The 19980-nt window shown below is 42.1% G+C and overlaps 1 protein-coding gene and 1 pseudogene across 3 annotated transcripts in view; one reads left to right on the forward strand and one right to left on the reverse strand.

Moving 5' to 3' along the window:
- PAG1 (phosphoprotein membrane anchor with glycosphingolipid microdomains 1) overlaps window positions 1-19980 on the forward strand; it is a 176648-nt gene that overhangs the window by 4605 nt on the left and 152063 nt on the right. The gene's annotated exons all lie outside the window — the stretch shown is intronic.
- LOC133758966 (small nucleolar RNA SNORA51) lies at window positions 1449-1576 on the reverse strand (annotated as a pseudogene).

Below are 19980 nucleotides of genomic sequence, written 5' to 3' on the forward strand. Positions count from 1 at the left end.
GTAGGGTGAGTATTAGGGGAGGACAGTTCCAGGCATGATTTATCTGACCACATTTCTGGTCCTTCCTGGTCATCCCTTCGGGGTAAAAATTGGAATGAATAGCCCCTGAGGAGCGCTCACCACCTGCCGGCTGCAAGGTGCAGCATTTCCTTTAATTGTCACGGTGACCATGCAGGGCAGTTCACTTTATCCTCTTTTGCAGAAGTGGAAACTAAGGCCTAGAAAGTTCAGGGCATTTGTCCAAATTTCTCATCAGTGAGTTTTGGAGAGAAGAGTAGAGACTAGAGCCCAGAACTCTTTGACATGGTCAGAGCTTATAGAACATTCTGCTGCCTCTGAGTTTCAAGCCTTGATGAAAGTTCACCTCTGTCGCAGAGGTGTTGTGCTTTTCAGAATCTCCCTGCCCACTGCCAGCAGCTGGAATGGACTGCATAGGAACTATTATCCCAGTCCCTCTCTAGAGGAAGAGCTTATGCTTAGTTCATGCAATGTGCCCCAAACAGAAAACCACGTGTTTGCTTTGTGAAATAGGAAGCATACAGTCTTCAGCTGACTTAGGACACAGTGGAGAGGCACACTAACTTTATCTGTGTTTGGGGTCAGATACTTGGCATCCTTCCATTAACAAAAAGGAGAAGTGGTGAGACCTGAGATTTTCTCCAGTGATTTTTAAAACAATAAGTTTACTTAGGGGCCAGTAGTGTGGCACAGCAAGTTAAGACATGGCTTGTGAGGCCCACATCCCACATTGGAGTGCTCATTCCAGTCCTGGCTGCTCCACTTCCACTCCAGATCCATGCTCATGTGCCTGGGAAGGCAGAAGATAATGGCCCAAGTGCTTGGGCCCTTGCTACCCATGTGGGAGATCGAAGTGAAGTTCATGGTTCCTAATTTCAGCTTGACCCAACCCTGTTGTGGTCATTTGGAAAGTGAACCAATTGGTAGAAGATTCTCTCTCTCTCATTCTCACTGTCACTCTCCTCTCACTCTCTCCTTCTCTCTCTCTCTCTCTCTCTCTCTCTCTGTGTGTGTGTGTGTGTGTCCCTCTCTCTATTGCTCTACTTTTCAAACAAATTAATAAATGTTTTAAAAATAAGTTTATTTAAATCTCTAAAAATATCAGCAATGTATTGATGGAGAATCATTTACCAGACCAGTGTTGTCTGTCACTCACACTGAGACTGTGTTTTTCAGAGGAAATGAATACATATGACAATACTTCAGAGATTTTGTGGAAAAGTAGAAGAAAAGATCAGTTTATTGTGGTACAAAAAAGTCTGAGTCGGTGCATAGTTTATTCATGATATACATTTCCCATGAACTTTTTGAAGACCTTTTATATGCATGGATTTTGATTTTTTTTGCTCCAAAATAAGTGTGCCTTTTAGTTCCATTTTCCACCAACCCTATTTTAATTTGTTTTAAATTATAATTATTTTTTTAAATTTCCATGTCCCCTTATGGCACAATATAGACCGCAAGGCCTGAGCTGAGATGTATGGGGGAAGGTCTACTATGAGTCCTCTTTCTGTACTGTCAGTTTAAGAACACAGCCTGCAGTAAGCACCAGGAGGCCTCCACCCACCTTTGGAAGCACTGTTGGTCTAATAACTGAGGCTCAAGGGCGGTGGCTCTGAATAAGGATGTTGTGTCAAACCTCCTGTGTTGCGGGGGTGTTTGGTGCAATACTCAGGACACTGCTTGAGACACCTGTGTCGTGTATCAGAGTGCCTGGGTTCATGTTCCAGCTCTGCTCTGGTTCCAGCTTCTGGCTAATGCACAACCCAGGAGGCTGCGTGTGCTGACTCTGGTATAGGATCCCTGCCACCCATGTGCGAGACCTGGATGGAGTTCTGGGCTCAGTGAACCAACAAATGGGAGCTCTCTCTTTCTCCCCCTCTCTCTGTCTCTTTTTTTTCTCTGCCTTTCAAGTAAGTAAAAACATAAATAAATATTCTGTAAAACGAAAAAATCTTTTAAGTCTGTTTTAAAACCTTCCTAACTCCAGTTCAAATTTAGAGTGAAATGATAAAATTTAAAGCCATATTGTGGGGCCAGCACTATGACCGCCTACAGTGCCAGCATCCCAGGTGGGTGCTGGTTCAATTCTGGGCTGCTCCTCTTCCAATCCAGCTCTCTGCTATAGCCTGGGATAGCAGTGGAAAATGGCCCAAGTGCTTGGGCCCCTGCACCAGTGTGGGAGACCTGGAAGAAGTTCCTGGTTCCTTGCTTCAGACTGGCCCAGCACTGGCAGTTGTAGCCATCTGGAGAGTGAACCGGCAGATGGAAGACCTTTCTCTCTGCCTCTCCTTCTCACTGTCTGTAACTCTACCTCTCAAATAAATAAATAAAAATCTTTCAAAAAGCCATATTATAATTTTTAAAACCCTTCTTGCATCCTCTGTTCTTTCTTACTTTCACACAGAAACCTACATTTCCTTAATAAGTTCTTCATATCCCCTGGAGTTTGAATTATAAAAAAGTTACAGTTACAATATTTTGGCATATCTTATTAATGTCTCATCTGTTCCCATGCTTGATGTTATAGGACTGTACAAATTTGAAACCAGTGAAGATTATAAAGTTTATTTTAAAAAATTCCATATTCTAGATGTGGATTGTTTATTGCAGAAGAACAGGGAAATTTGGCCTGATTGATGGCCTTATTTAAGATACAGAGCACCGGGGGCCATATTTTGGTACAACAGAATTACCTGCCACTTTGGATGTCCACATTCTATATTGGTGTGCCTGGGATTGAGTCCTGCCTCTGTCTCCAACCTAGCTTCTGCTAATGCACACCCTGGGAGGCAGCAGGGGAATGCATGGAGTTCTTGAGTCCCTGCCCCCAACATGGGAGACCCAGATGGAATTCCTGGCTCCTGGCTTTGGCCTGGCCCAGCCTCAGCTATTGCAGGCATTTGGGGAATAAGTCAGCAGATAGAAGATTGATCTCTCTCTCCCTTTCTTTCCCCTCACACGCTCTTGCTCTGCTTTTCAAATAAATAAAAATAAATAAACTTTATTTTTTTGAAAAAATATATAGCACACTTGAAACCCCATGAACTTTACAGAGCAGTTCATTAAAAATGTGATTTTAATGGATCACCAGCAGCTTTGTACCTTCATTTCCAATTTGGTAAGTGTTCAACTGACCCAAACCCTACGTAACATAGCATGTATTCATTTGCAAGTGATTGGCTCACTTGATTTCCTAAAAGTGCCCAAATGTGTGACCACATCAGCATTGCAGTCACTTGCCATCTTCATGTTTGAGACCCTAGGATGCACATGTAATTTTATGAGAATTTATTCCCTGAAGAGTAAAAGGTGATCAGATAAGCCCTCAGGCATCTAATATTTGTGGCTCTGTCTATTGCTGTTAATGTTGCTTCCATCCAGCCTCCTAACCATATCCATTCCTCTATAACTCCCATTCTGGCCAAACATGCTGAAGCTATTGGAAAGCTTTAATATTGAGGCAGCACATGTTATCAGTCAGAGGCAAGAAAACCGCATAACACAATCCTTGTTTTTAATTATTTATCTTTTTAAAAAACCAATGCTAGAATAACTGTACATAAAAACAGTGTAGCCTCTACATTTGGCAATGGGGGATTCAATTAGAGGGACCTTATTATTTGTTCCTTGACACTGTCTAAGGAGAGCTGTGAACCTGTCATTCACCCAGAATCCATCCCCAGCAGCCTGGCTGTGGCTGAGTCAAATTGAGGCGGGTGATGTTTATTCATTTATGCATTCACCAGACATATAGCGATAGGGTGCCAGGCACTGTTAATTTTTGAGACCTCAGATAGAAGAAAATCGCATTGCTTTCAAGAGCCTCAGTCTCCTGAGGTGAGGAGATGCTGAACTGCAGTTGTAACGAGTGAGGAAGGGATACTGGGCTGTGTTGGGATCCCTGACTCCAAGCTTGATCTGAAAGCCTGAATAGGAGGGTACCGGGGGCTGAGGAATGGGAGTGGGCTCACAGACATCACTAAGAGCAGCAGGCACAGGAAACATGAAGGAAGGAGCCAGATAGAGCTGTATGTTGGTATGACAGCTGTTCAGAGGTGTGGCCAGTACAACGTCAGGGTTGTAGGTGAGGCTGGAGATGGAGACCAGACTGGAGTCATTTAGGAAGGGTCTTGTGGCCATACTTGGTCTTACACATGATTCTGAGCACTTGTGGTTGTTGTTTTAGAGTAAGCGCTCTGGGTGTGTTGTACAGAACAGATAGGGTAGGGGGCAGAACAGGGAAGCCATGAAAGAAGAAAGAAAAACTGATGTCTCCTAACACAGAGCTGAAGTCTGAACATATAAGTGACAAAAGTGGTGGTGACATGAGGGGCCCAGCGAGAAGTGAGCAGGGGCTGGAGACTGTACGGGTGACTCAGGCTTTGTGGCTTGGATAATTGAATAGACACGGGTGTCACTGGTGATGATAGGAAACGCGGAGGAAGCCGCGGTATGCAGGGGAGGATGACGAGATGTGGATTTGCGCAATGTGAGGCACCAGGGGGACATCCAGGCCTGGAGGCTCAACTGACAGTTGCAAAGCCTGGTTGGTTGTGGAATTCAAGACAGGGCTGAGCTGGAAATGTAGGTTTGCAAGTCCCTTGTGTATTTGAAATTGTTGTTGAGGTTATGATCTCCTGGGGAGAATGTGTGGAATTAAAAAAGATGAAGGCCAAGGTGGCAGGCAGAAGAAAAGGAGATGGGAGGGCAGGATTAAGTGAGCAGAGGTTTTGACAAGTGCTTGGACACAAATTGGCAGAAGCCAGAGGCAAAGCAGAATGAGGTGCTTGATTGAATGGGAGCCCAGTGACAAAAGAAATGAAATTGAAAGGAAAAGCAGAGAGGGGAGGGAAAGTCTGTTAGCACTTGTTATCTATATAGATAATTATGGCTATTTCAGTTCCTGTCAAGAAGCGTGAAGACCTACTATGTGGAAAGTAAGTGGGTGGGGAGTGAGGAGCAGGATCCCAGATGAAGCCTGATCCTGGATGGCAGGCCCCTTGTCCTGTGGAATTGTCCTCTTAATTTCCCTACCTATCCCTTCTCCTCCTTTCTTGTTAGCAGAGCATAGGCATTTGGGAAAGTGGGGAGAGTGAGGGAGTTACTTTGTTGGTTCTCCATAGCAGACATGTCTGCTCTGTCCAGGAATGAGCATGCTGAAGAGGAAAATTTCAAACGGCCCAGTGCTTTTATCATGGCCAGTTTATAAAAACTAAGCTATTGTCTGTGGAGGATCTGGACCTTTGAACCAGTCCTTTTACAGTTACTAATGAGTCTTGCCTCCCTGGATTACTTGAATTATGCTGAATATAATATCCGATAATTTTCACTGGTCTTATAAAAACAGGCCTCGTTATGTTTGTCTTATGTTTTAGTTAATATCGTGCATTTCAGTTCTCAAGTGTTTTGACCTTTAATTTTGACCTAAAGGTGCTAAGTATTCCCATTGTAGAGATGAGAAAACTGAGCTTTAAGGTTCAGATGACTGGGTGAAGATAACACAAGTACTAAATAATGTAGCTCCAGGGACCCAAAATGAGGCATTCTGACTTCAAATAAAAGCCAAATTAAGTTTAGCCTATTGATTTCCCTTTTGCAATAGTCTCAAAGTCTCCACATGCATTAAATGGTGTAGTTTACTTTGTATCATCAAAACAGCTATTATGTTACCCATTTAATGCCAAAAACCTAAAGCATTGTCTTTTTCATAGGCGGTATAAAGTGATAGAGGATAAATTTAAAGTTTATTTAGTTTTACAACTTGTATTTTGGTTCCTGACAGTCTAAAATTTCATTTGCCTATTTTTTCAGCTATTAAAGCAGATATTAGCTTTTAATGTACAGCAATGGTAGAATCATGAAATATATTCCAAATGTTATGTTTGCTGGAAAAAAGTTTACGATGCTGCATTTTTTTTTAATTTCACAAAAAAATAGGAGGCTTGCTAAATGGCAGTTTCCAAATGAAAGCAATTTCTAGCAAGTAGCAAAACACCGCTGCCAAGTGCTTATCCCTAAATCTCAATTTCAAGCTTCATGGTACAATTTTACATTTTAGCTTTGGTAGGAAAAGTTGAATCCAAAGAAGCTTATGCATTTGTGACATTGGGTGGATTGCTCTTTTGTTATTGGTACTGATTGAAAAATAACAATAAGTGCATTTATGAATTTTTTAAAATTTGATGAAATGTTAGGCATCTGTCTTAGTTCTGGTAATTATCAATATGCATGGTGTAGTGCAGTAGTCTTCCTCCAATGTAGTTGAGAAATTGCAGGACTTGTGTAGGCATAAGAAAATTTAAATAACAATATAAAGTAATCTGGTGTTTTATATATGAGTTTTATTGCACCTTACATTTATAATAATATGTTAAGAAACACCAATGAAGTAAAATGAAGATTAATTTAGCCATTTCATGCCTCATGTATTCCAATTTTGTTCAAATGCAAATATGATAATCCAGAGCATAGAGTTAGGTTTCTGTTCAGGTGATTTGACACTACAGTATTTATTACTCACTTACCAAGATGAACAATTAAACTGCCTTTCTTCCTAATCTTTCTGTGAGTATATATTTTAATATGATATACTAGGTGTTTTCATTCTCTAAAAAGAGCAATTAAATTTTTTTATCTCTTTTCTTATTTCTATTGAATTTTATTTAGACGTTTTTATGTCTGCACACTTCACACAATAGAACGTGTCTAAATTAGTGCTCTAATTTGAATACCATAATTATGTATATAGTCAGAGCCTGATTGAATGGAGTGCTTTTGTAGGAAATATTTGTTCTTTCTGTTACTGGATGTAGAAATTAGATTCTTAATATTTCAGAGTCTTAAACTTCTTTGTGTTTACCAGTAGGAACACTGAGCAAGCTATAAATATTTTTAGAAATAAAATTTGAAGATATGTTTCCTTTTCCAGTGTTAGGAGTTGACACATCACTGAGATAAAGTTCTACTGTTACTTTTTCCTATACCCAACAGATTGATGAGATACAGAAGTGGTTGAAAACTAGAATGGTGTCCTCTCTAGTGCGGAAATCATTGGTGTTCTGGTTAGAATCATAATCCTTTGTTTTTTAAGAAATAAAACATAAAGATACTTTGAAATGAAGTATTATCATGAATCAAGATAAATATTAGTCCATATTTGGATAATGTAAAGAATATTTTTTTGCTCTGTTATATATAGTGGTCAAAATGAATATTTAGAATTTTAACATTAGCATAAAATACTCCACATTTCCAAGTAGAATTGAAGCTAGAAAGTCTGAAGTCTTATTAAAAGGGTACAATATGGATAACAGCTTTTCAGGCTTTGTATTGAGATGTTGGGAACAGGATTGCTAAATACTGTGGTCGTTGAGAAAAATAGGAGACTGATGTATTCAACTAACACTTAATTTAATGGTTTCTACACCCCCAGTTCATAACCTTTCCAACTGCCTGACTTATTTGCTAATAGTAGCATGTCAGGACCTGAATTATTGTAGATATTTCATTTTAATAAATATTCAATAGCATTTTCAAAATTGTTCTCCTAGATACAATTCATAATAAACTGTGCAGTACTGGCAGTGAGTAGACTTCTTTCAAGCTGTTTTATAGCCACAGGCCACTTGGCATTTGGACTCTTCTTGAATATATTTTCAGAGCTCCACATATCCTGAAGACTGCCAGTCTTGGATTAGAATAAGCATTCGGTCTCTCCACAGTTATGGAGAGAATAAAAAGAAATTCTCTTCTTTTCATTCTCTCCATAATATGCCAAGGCCTGTGTTCAGAGTCATCGTTTGCTAGTCATCTGCTTTTCACTTTTTTTTTTTTTTTTGACAGGCAGAGTGGACAGTGAGAGAGAGAGACAGAGAGAAAGGTCTTCCTTTGCCGTTGGTTCACCCTCCAATGGCCGCCGCGGCTGGCGCACCGCGCTGATCCGATGGCAGGAGCCAGGTGCTTCTCCTGGTCTCCCATGGGGTGCAGGGCTCAAGCACTTGGGCCGTCCTCCACTGCCCTCTCCTCTCTGGCCACAGCAGAGAGCTGGCCTGGAAGAGGGGTAGCCGGGACAGAACCAGCGCCCCAACCGGGACTAGAACCCGGTGTGCCGGCGCTGCAAGGCGGAGGATTAGCCTAGTGAGCCGCGGCGCCGGCCTTGCTTTTCACATTCTACAATGTGCAAAGCAGCCTTCTGCAGCAAACAGTGTTCCAGCCTCAAATGTCTACAGTGCGAAGGCTGAGAACCCCGATCTAGAAGTAGAGAATATCTGTTTAGTTTGCTTTATATTTTTCAGGCAAATGGAAATGTTATAGGTGGCTCTGATAAAAATATTCATCATATTCAATGTAATTGTTTATTTGAAGACCTACTAGGTTCTGAGTATTCAATGGAGACTCTTGACACAGTTGCTGCTCTCAGGAGTGTGTGCTCTCTTTACAAGAATAATTGGCAAATACAATACTGCTGTTCGCTGTGACGTGTGCTGTAATTACAGGCATGGCTGGCTTGTTAAAATGAAAATAATTTAGGTTTCATTGGGCTAAATAAAGACGATTGTCTGAAAGGGATCATATTTGTTGTGTAGATGTAATATCAATCATTTGTCGGTGAAATTTTCATTTTCCCTTCATAATCACGAATAGGTCACGTTAATTGTCCTCTCTTCCCATTTCATGGAAAATGGAATTGAAAGGCAAATATATGTTGGTGCAAAAATTTTTGATGTCCTTGCATATGAGGAGGCTTCAGAAGTTCATGGACAAAATAGGCCTGAGTTTTAAAATGTTTGAAATATCCAGATATTCATTTGAAATGTCAGGAAAGAGGAAGTGTTGACGTGAAAAAAAAAAAAAGTGTTACTTTAGAAATTTGGGATATTAGTTCTTTCACATCTACATTGAGATATCATTTACATGCCACAAAAGTTGCCTATTCTAATTGTACAATTCACTGATTTTTTTTTTTTTACTGAACTTATGGAGCTCAGGAACTATCACAATTCCATTTTATAACATTTCTTTCACCCCAAGCAAAATCCCTCGTGCTTGTGTGCAGCCAGTCTTCATTCCCACTGCCAGCCCTAGACAATCGAGCTTGCTTGCTTGCTTGCTTTTTTTCTTTTTAAGATTTATTTATTTACTTGAAAGAGAGACAGAGAGAGAAGGGGGGAAACAGAGAGATCTTCCATTTGTTGGTTCACCGCCCACATGGCTGCAATGGCGACAGTCTATCCAGACTGAGGCCAGGAACCAGGAACTTCATTGAGTCTTCCACAAGAGTGTCAAGGGCCCATAACTTGGAACATCCTTTGCTGCTTTTCTCAGGTCATTAGCAGAGAGCTGGATGGGAAGTGGAGCAGCTGGGACACGATCCCACACCCATATGGGATGCCAGCACTGCAGGTGGTGGTTTTACCCACGAAGCCGCATGTCTCATTTTCAAATGTTTATCTTTTACCAAATGTCTAGTCATCTCATTTGGGATATTAATTTTTACCAGCAAAAGCATAGTTTCATATTATCTTCAAGATCAATTTTTTAAAAAAATTTATTTGAGAGGCAGAGTTACAGACAGAGAGAGAGGGAGAGAGAGGTCTTCTATCTGCTGGTTCACTCCCCAGATGGTTGCAACAACTAGATCTGGGCCTATCTGAAGCCAGGAGCCAAGAGCTGCTTCTGAGTCTCCCACATGGATGCAAGGGCCCCAACACTTGGACCATCTTCCACTGCCTTCCCAGGCCATTAGCAGAGAGCTGGACTGGAAGAGGAGCAGCCAGGACAAGAACTGATATCCATATGGGATGCTGGTGCTGCAGGTGGAAGCTTAACCTACTATGCCACAGTGCCAGCCCTTCAAGATCAATTTTATATAGTATCTGTCCAATACATTTGCTGCAGCAAAGGCTTGGATATAGTTATCAGAATTCTCAGACTAGTAAAAGTAAAATATAATAAAAAGTTCCACAAAAGAGAAGAGTAGTATGTGTGTTTAGTGTAGCAAGTGCTGCATTAAAGAGTGGGTGATGTGGGGCATTCATTTAGCCTCGCTGTCAGAACAGCAGTTAAGATACCCACATCCCATATAAGAGTATCTGAGTTCAGTAACTGGCTCCAGCTCCTGGCTTCAGCTTCCTGCTAATGCAGACCCTGGGAGTCAGTGGTGATTGTTCATTTACTTGGGTTCTTGCCACCAGTGTGAGAAATCTGGGTTGAGTCCCATACCCAGCCATTGCAGGTATTTTGGTGAATGAATCAGTAAATGAGAGCTCTGTTTCTCTGTCTATGTCTCTCTGCCTCTTAAAAAAAAAAAAAAAAACACCTTTTTTTTAAAGGAGTGGATAGTGTGCCTGTTTTTCAGCTTTAACCTGTTTGTATCAATAGTGGCTGCTTCCTGTACTGTACTGCTTACTCTTGTCAATCTATTAAAATAATGCTATAGAAATCATTTAAAAGCTGGATCAGGTAAATACTTCCATGATGTCATATTAAAGGCATTAAATCTGGAAAGCTCACCTGTCTTGGAGTTGGATGTGGGACAGCCATCCTTTAGCCAAGCTATCTGGGGCCAAATGCCTTTCAGTATTCAGCTTTGATAAAGGTAGTACAGTTCAGATACTATGTGTTCATGTCCAGAAAACACACAGTAATTTCTGCAGCAAAGTGGGTGTCTATCTACATCTAGTTGCACAGAAAATGATTCAATAATGTCATGTCAGTTTAGACTATTTTAGGAGGAAATTCATCTGTTAGCAAAATAACAAACTCTGTTTTCAGAATTTTTTTTTTTAATTTCAAATTGTGGATGAAAGCCCAATGTATCCTAGAATGTTCCATTTCAAATAATTGGTCCATTCTTTCTAGCTCCTTCCTCAACCACGTCCTCTGCCAACTCCACATTTCATGTCACTTAGCCATGGATGTACTTGTCTTCCTTTTTCACGTTAGCTTCCCATCACACTTGACAACATGCCAAGTGAGCTGTTTGATTTTGGTGGATAAAGGCCAGGTATGGAAGTGTTGCAGCCAGCCAGGCTTGTGGTCTGTGGTTTCATCTCCTTGCCATAGGCCTGGAGTATAGCCATGTTTGTCTACTCCAGCCCAAGACCCAGGGAGAGTAAAAGAATTTTGTTGGGTCAAAAAGATACCCATGGAGAAAAATCCAAAGTAGCAATAGCAACTGTCATCCTAGGTAGCCCTACACCCTTCACAAAATCTTGGGCCGTAAAGTGCAGGCAGATTTAGGAAAAGACGAAAACCAGAAAAGAGAATGCACTTAGAGCTCATTTTCTTGAGGTAAAGATAAGAGTTGAAGAAATATAAAGACATGATTAAAACCATATGGACTCACAACTCAGAAGGAGGACATTGACCCAAAGTGAGAGATTGAAGACTTGTTCCAAATTGTTAAATTCTATATGTCCATATAATTTGCTCAGTGCTATAACAAGCCTCATTAGTCTTTTAACCATGAAATTCACACTTGTGTCAATTTCCAGATTACAGTGTGATGCTCATGAAACTGTATCTGTAGGGCAGCAAGTCTTTGGTGGTTTTTGATGGTCGTCCTGAGTTGCTATAGACCTATTGTGAATGTGAATAAATATTTTGATCAGTGTCTAAAATTTGCTTTTTTTTTTTTTGACAGGCAGAGTGGACAGTGAGAGAGAGAGAGACAGAGAGAAAGGTCAAAATTTGCTTTTAAAAATATTTATTTATTTGGGGGCTGGCGCTGTGGCTCAGTGGGTTAACAACCTGGCCTGAAGCACCAGCATCCCATATGGGCAACGGTTTGAGACTCATCTGCTCCACTTCCAGTCCAGCTCTCTGCTATGGCCTGGGAAAGCAGTAGAAGATAGCTGAAGTCCTTGGGCCCCTGCACCCGTGTGGGAGACCCGGAAGAAGCTCCTGGGTCCTGGCTTTGGATCAGCGCAGCTCTGGCTGTTGCAGCCAGTTGGGGAGTGAACCATCGGATGGAAGACCTCTCTCTCTTTCTCTGCCTCTCCTCTCTCTGTGTAACTCTTTTTTTTTAAAGATTTATTTATTTGAAAGGCAGAGTTAGAGGAGAGATAGACAGGGAGAAAAAAAGAGGGTGTTCACTCTTTCATCTACTGGCTCTCTTTCCAAATGGCCACAACAGCTAGGACTGGGCCAGGCCAAAGCCAAGAGCTAGGAACTCCATTTCAGTCTCCTGCATAGGTAGCAGGGGCCTAAGCATTTGGGCCATCCTCCACTGCTTTTGCAGATGCATTAGCAGGGAGCTGGATGGGAACTGGAGCAACTGAGACTTGAACTGGTGCTCATATGGGATGCTGACATTACAGGTGGCAGCTTAACCCACTGCACCACAATGCTGTCCTCAAAAATTTGCTTTTGTTACAAGTGAATATTCATGTTATTAAAGCAATATTATTTATGAACAAGGGTACCCAATTCTAAAAGAGCAGGCAATTATGTTACACCAGCATCAGAGAAAAAAAGACAGTTATAGGAACATCGAAGGCAATAGTTGGTTCTCAAGGAATAACATGGTGTTATAGGTCAGCCAAGGGAGCTGGTGATTCTGGATACTGTTATCGGTACTCAGATGTATGTGAAACCTCAGTGCTACTGTCTTTTACCTGTGTTTTTTTTTTCAAGTTCTTTTTTTTTTATTAAACTTTTATTTAATGAATATAAATTTCCAAAGTACAGCTTATGGGTTACAATGGCTTCCCCCCTCCCATAACATCCCTCCCACCCACAACCCTCCCCTTTCCCACTCCCTCTCCCCTTCCAATCACATCAAGATTCATTTTCAATTCTCTTTATATACAGAAGATTAGTTTAGTATATATTAGGTAACGATTTCAACAGTTTGCCCCCATATAGCAACACAAAGTGAAAAAAAATACTGTTGGAGTACTAGTTATAGCATTAAATAACAGTGTACAGCACATTAAAGACAGAGATCCTACATAATATTTTTTTAAAAAATTAATTAATTTTCTATGCCATTTCCAATTTAACACCAGGTTTTTTTTTTCATTTCCAATTCTCTTTATATACAGAAGATCGATTCAGTATATAATTAGTAAAGATCTCATCAGTACCCACGCAGAAACACAAAGTGTAAAAATACTGTTTCAGTACTAGTTATAGCATCACTGCACATTAGACAAAACATTAAGGACAGATCCCATATGGGATGTAAGTACACAGTGACTTCTGTTGCTGACTTAACAATTTGACACTCCTATTCATGGCGTCAGTAATCTCCCTAGGCTCTAGTCATGAGTTGCCAGGGCTATGGAAGCCTTTAGAGTTCGCTGACTTTGATCTTATTCCGATAGGGTCATAGTCAAAGTGGAAGTTCTCTCCTCCCTTCAGAGAAAGGTACCTCCCTCTTTGATGGCCCCGTTCCTTCCACTGGGATCTCACTCACAGAGATCTTTCATCCAGGTCTTCTTTTTTTTTTTTTTTCTTTTCCATGGTATCTTGGCTTTCCATGCCTACAATACTCTCATGGGCTCTTCAGCCAGATCCAAATGCCTTAAGGGCTGATTCTGAGGCCAGAGTGTTGTTTAGGATATCTGCCATTCCAAAAAGGTGTAACACTAAAATATCTGTCTGATGTGAGTCATCAAAATGGAGAGATGTTGAATCATTGCCATTTGGTGTGGAAGAGTGAATCCACCCTTCCTCTCTGCAGACTTCATTCCTGGGTGTATACCTACATACCATTCCAGCCTCAACCAATTGTTTCCTCATAGGTCTTGCAGCCTTTTTGCAACTATCATTGTCTCTCTTCCCTCTGAATGTTAAAGAGCTAAATTTGTCCTGCCTTGGTATTGCACTTGCCTTTTCTCACCAAGTGTCTTCCTGCCCTTGCTGTCATTGCCCACTGATGAAAAGTTGACAGCCCTGAAGAGCCTCCTCTTGTCCCTGCTGCACTCCCTTGTACCACCATGTCCTTAGCTTCCCTGCTCTGAGATAGTGTCCCCAGAGTTCTGGTTCTCCATGCTGGCTGCACATTAGCACCACCTGGAGAGGTTTGAAGCCCACTGATACCCTGCAATTCTCATTTAAATGTCTTGGGGTGGGCCCATGCCCCCTGCATGGGTAATTTTTGAAGGCTTGCCCTGGTGGTGCCAAAAACCACCCATTTCAAGAACATATTACCTGCCTATTGCAGGTAAAGAGAGCCATTGCAGAAGGAGTAGGAGAGAATTTTGGGAAAAGGACAGGAGGAAAATTAAGTCAAAAATAAAAACACTCTCTTTGTTTGCTTTCAGTTTTAGATGGGAGAATGGTTCTGGGAAGCAGTGCCTGTGCCCACCTGGCTGGTGTGACTTCTTCCGTGGGCTTTTATTCTTATCAGTAAATCCAGGGCAGCCGTGTGCCCCTAGCAGGCAAGAAGCCATTGCAGAGGAAGCTGTTACTGACCTCCTCATCACTGGCCACCAGGCTCCTGATTTTTCTTTTTTCTGCCTCATCCTTTGCAACCTAGTATTTCAATTTTTCCTTTCTGTGAAGTTCTGTAAATGAGAGCCACGCGCCGTGCCCCTTGTCTGCTGTTGGTTCATGCCATACTCCCCAGCCAGAGTGACATACACACAGGAGAACCAATTAAAGTTCTCAAGTGAGAAGGATGCATGGCAGAGTCTTGGCTGTGAGAGAGGCCACTACCAAAATTGAACTGTCATCTCTTCATCGTTTATTGTTATGCTTAATATACCTTAGGGGTTCTAAAATCGTTCCTTTTGCATCAACAAGTCGAGGGGTTTTGCAGAGATGTAGTATGATGGCATTCTTTTAAAAGCCTCTAATAAAGTCTCTCTTTTAAAAAAGAGTTTATTGATTTTTTGTTGATTTATTTTATTTGAAATTGGAGCTGGGGGACAGCAGGAACAGAGACAGACAGACACAGGGGGACTGCCCATCTTCTAGGCTATTCATTCCTCAGACACTTAGAACAGCTGGAGCTGGACCAGATGAAAGCTAGGAGCCTGGAACTTAGTCTGGGTCTCTTACATATGTGTCAGGGACCCAACTATTTGAACAGGGTGCTCATTGGCAAGAAGTCAGAATTGGAAGTGGAGCAGGGACTGGAACCCAGACACTTCAGCATGAAATGCAGGTGTCCCCACCTGTATTTACCTTATGCCAAACACCTACCCTAGGAAGTCTCCTTGAAAGACTTTCTGTGGTCAGAATGGATGTTGATTTTCTAGTAGGTGGCTCACAAGGGACTTTGGGTATACCCACTGTTCACACTTGCTAAAGAAACTGAGAATGTCTGTAACATGAGTGGTTTGACAGCACCCTTTGGACCTTATTGCTTTATTATTAAGGGCTATTTTGTTGCAAAGACAATAATTTTACTTTTATTAGTAAGCAGGAAAGCTCTAGTTCAATTTAACATTTTTATTTTTAATTGACACATAGTAATTATATATATAGGGTGCAGTGTGATGTTTTAATGCACATGTATAGAATGCAGAACAATTGGCATATCTGTCTTCTCAGATATAGTATTTATTTGTGTTATAAACTTTCAAAACTCTTTCTACTAGCTTTTTTGAAATAGTCAATTAATTTTTGTCAGCTGTAGCTACTCTGTTGCGCTATGGAACATTAGAAGTTGTTCGTACATCCAACTGCTCCCCCGCACCCCTGAACCATCCTCTCTCCATCCTCCTCCCCTCCCCAACCTTCCCATGCTCCGGTAACCGCTATTCTGTTCTTAAGTAAGTGGAAAAAATCCAAGTGAGGTGATTTTGGGATTAACAGCAAGTGTGCAGAGCTAACTGTTTTAAGGAAATCCAATGGGAAATTTATGGAAAAATCCAGATGTACACAAAAGAATAAAGATTAAGTGCTTCACTTTATAGATTTCACCATAGGAATTTGAAAGCCAGCCTTTAATTTAATGGAGTCAGTTGACAGGAATTCTATTTATGTATCAATTTCCCCCAAGCACAGCTATTGTACAAAGCGAACTCTGCCCTGCAGTTGTCCCATTCTTGGTGGGAAATGCAGTTTCTCTGCCAGCCTCACACAGTGTGAGAACCTTGCCAAGGCCATCAGGGGTAGGCATTTGGCCTAGTGGTTAAGACCCCAGTTGGGGCACTTGCATTCCAGATCAGAGTGCCTGGGTTGGAGTCCCAGCTTTATTCCTGACTCCAGCTTCCTGCTAATGCATATCCTGAAAGGCAGTAGGTGATGCTTCAAGTATGTGGGTCCCTGCCACCCATGTGGGAGACCTGGATTGAGTTCCTGGCTCCCAGGGATTTGGGGAGTGAACCAGTGCAATGAGAGCTCTCCCACCAACCTCTCTCTCAAATAAATACACTTAAAAAAAAGTTGATACATGTATCCATTTAGCATGTTTGTATTGAGTACCTCCTCTGTGATAGGCATTGTGATAGGTGGTAGATTCGGAAGCAAATAAGCTATCTGCCCTTATTTCCTAGTGGAAGAAGACAACCATATAAAGAAAGGACTGTCAGCAGGTGTTAGGTTTTAGGTAGAGTGAAATATATTCATATCATTGAGAATGACTAGGCTATTAAAAAGGTTCCCCTTTGGGAAGTGACATTTAAGCTGAAGTAGGGTTGGATGGAATTGGGACTGGCTTGGACAGGGCAGAGGGCAGATAGTTGAGCACAGGTGCCCGTGTTCTGGAGCAGGGAGGAACATGGCCAGGCTTGTATCTTAAGAAGCTCACCCTGGAAGTAGCACAGAGGGTGAACTGGGACCTGAGTCAGGGAACCCAAGGCCTCTGACGCAGGTGCCTGCTAGGGTAGAACAGATAGTGTGCTGACCCGATGCTGAAATGGTGCTCCAGGGCTCCTCTTCTGTTCTTTGTCCCAAGCCAGCTTTGCACTTCCCGGCCTGATAAGAACACCATCCTTCATTTACAGGTGTAAATGCTAATGAGAAAGGCTGGTTTGCAGACTCTGTCTTGTTCAGGTGACATGGAGTGAGAGCTAAGACTGCATTAAGCTTCAGGTGACACCGGTACAGGGAGGCCAGGGACCCATCTCTGAAAAACATTGACTGTAAGAGCTGTGCTGTCACTTTCATGTCCCATTGAATTCTCACAAAAACCCTGTAAGAGAAGCATATTTTTCCTAGGTTGCAGAGTGGGAAAAAGGATTGGTGTGTTGATACATCTGGCCCAGGGTCACACAGCTGGTGTGATGAGTGGCAAAGCCTCTTTTGTATTTAATCCTGCCTGGGTGATGAGTAAGGACAGCCCTGCAAAAATTCAGCAACTTTTGCCAGTGTGTCTTGTGTGTGAATGTGACCCATCTCCCAAATCCAGGACTCCATATAGCCGATCTTGGGATAGTACCGGAAGTGTTCATGCTTCTCCCTTTTGTCTCTTTTTTAAAGGAAAAGCTTAATTTTGTTCCTCAAAGCTAGAATTTTAAGTCTTAGGATGAAAATATATACACAGGTACTTCAAAAACTTCATGGAAAAAAATGGAGTTCAAAGGTCAGTTGATTTTAGTGCAAAATTTTTGAAATCAGATATACAAGGGGTCACCAAAACATTTGTGGATAATGCATATTAAGAAGCAGCCATGGGCCGGCGCCATGGCTTAACAGGCTAATCCTCCGCCTTGCAGTGCCGGCACACCGGGTTCTAGTCTCGGTTGGGGTGCCGGATTCTATCCCGGTTGCTCCTCTTCCAGGCAACTCTCTCTATGCTCTCTGCTATGGCCCGGGAAGGCAGTGGAGGATGGCCCAAGTGCTTGGGCCCTGCACCCACATGGGAGACCAGGAGAAGCACCTGGCTCCTGGCTTCGGATCAGCGAAATGCGCCGGCCGCAGCAGCCATTGGAGGGTGAACCAACGGCAAAAAAGGAAGACCTTTCTCTCTGTCTCTCTCTCTCTCTCTCACTATCCACTCTGCCTGTCAAAAAAAAAAAAAAAAAAAAAAAGAAGCCATGCATAGACTTCAGATTTTTTGGAGCAAAGTAATTTTTTTGTTTCTTATTTTCTTTTTTTAACGTGAAATACTTGTAAATTTTTATGGCGTACAGTGCATTTTTTCAACACATATACATAGTATAAACCAATCAAACCTGGCACCAACCCTACCATTTCCTTATTTTTGTGTTTGGAGCCTCCCAGCCCCTCTCTTCAGTCCCTGGTAGTATGTAATGCAGGACTGTGAAGATGGCCACCCCGCTGTGCTGTGCAACAGGAGAACTCGTTCCTTCCATCTCACCCTGTTTTGGTCCTGGTAGCCAACCTCCCTCTATTCCCCCTTCTCCTCCCCTTCCCGGCCTCTAGTAATCATGAGTCTAAGTTCAGATCAAGTATTTTTTTAACTTCTGTTCTAAATCCATTTCCATGAACTCTCTGAAGTACCCACATCTATTTTTGTACAGCGGAAACATTTGATCTTTATTGGTTTCTCTGGGTCCCTCTTTGCCTTCTTTTCCCCTAAAAGAAGTTGAGAAGGTTAGAGGTAGCCTATTTTTTCCACCCATAGACTTAGAAACCCAACCATTATGCATTGCAGAAAACGATCATGCTTTAGGTTGCCATGAATCATTTATTCCTTAAGTGGCTCTTGAACCAAGAGTTGTAAAAATGATGCTGAAGAGGTGGAGGAGGGTTGCGGAGTAAAAAGCACACTGACAATTAGAACTCTTGTTTAAACGCTGGCTCATCTGCTTCAGTAATTACCTGCCCACCTCCATCTGACTGTGTGAGGAAGGTTCAGCTTAATTTTCTTCTGTGAATGGAGTATTGACGGTATTTACCTGGAAGATTTAATTTCAGAATGAAGTTTAGCCTAGCCTGACTTAAGAAGGGGTCCCTGCTGGGGAATAGGTAGAAAGGAAGAACATAAAAATAAGGCACAGAAAAATTTTCCCAGAGCAGCCTTTCTGTGTGTCATGTGTTCGCTGGAGGGATGCATGTGTGGGCTTAGGGCAGAAGTGTGAGCTGTATCAGAGTAGGCTCCAGGTTGTGAATTGTCTGTCTCAGGCGTGAACCTAGTTTAAATGAGCTTCTAGGAACTGATGGAGGGGCTTCAAGGGATCCTCAAAATGTAAGGAGAAAATGTGTATTGTAAAAAAACTATGCATGAATTTCAAAATTTGTTTGCAGCAAAAGAATTTTCTGTTTTTAACTTGAGAGACAGAGAGAGAAAGAATTCCTAGTTGACGGTTCATTCTCCAAATGCCCATGAGGGTTAAGATTGGGCCCATGAGATCAAAGAAAGGAGCTGGGAACTCAATCCAGGTCCCCCACGTGGGTGGCAGGGAGCAAACTACTTGAGCCATCACTACTGCCTCCTGGGGTTTGCATTAGCAGGAAGCTGGTGGCGGGAGCCAGAGCACTGATGTGAGACATGGATGTTTTAACCAACATCTTAACCACTAGGTTAAATGCTTGCCGCCAGACTTAGTTTTTAATTCAGTTGTCCATGAACCTTTGGAAGTGCCCTCAAATATCTCCCGCTAGAGCCTTTCTGTTGTGTCCTGCAGAACTGGCTGGGGTGAGGCCAGCCCTTTTGTTTACAGACCACACCTGAGTGCCAGAGTAGATTGCTGCTTTGATTATTTCAGAAGTTACATGAACACTCCTTCCTGAAGTTATTTTAATTAGCAGCAATCAAATTCAACTGCCAGCTTCCCTGTAGGGTTGTTTGTCCAGAGAGGGTGATTTCTCATGCACAGGTTTTCCCAGAGGGACATTGAGCTCCTTGCTGTGGGTGGTCAGTCTCATCCCCATCATTTAGGGTGGGTTATGGGCCACCTCTAGGAGTATAGCCTGCAAGATAGGCAGACCACATCTTGAAAGCAACATGTCTCTCCATCTGTGCCTATATTTTTATCTAAGTCAAAGAGAGCTTCTGTGACAATCTGGAAGGGGAAAGAAAACTATAGATGGTTGACTGCTGTTTTCAGAACAGACGAGTTGTACGGAGAGAGACATGAGCTTCATTATTTCAGTGAA

The sequence above is a fragment of the Lepus europaeus genome, chromosome 4 (genome assembly GCF_033115175.1).
Source record: "Lepus europaeus isolate LE1 chromosome 4, mLepTim1.pri, whole genome shotgun sequence".
Lineage (NCBI taxonomy): Eukaryota > Metazoa > Chordata > Mammalia > Lagomorpha > Leporidae > Lepus > Lepus europaeus.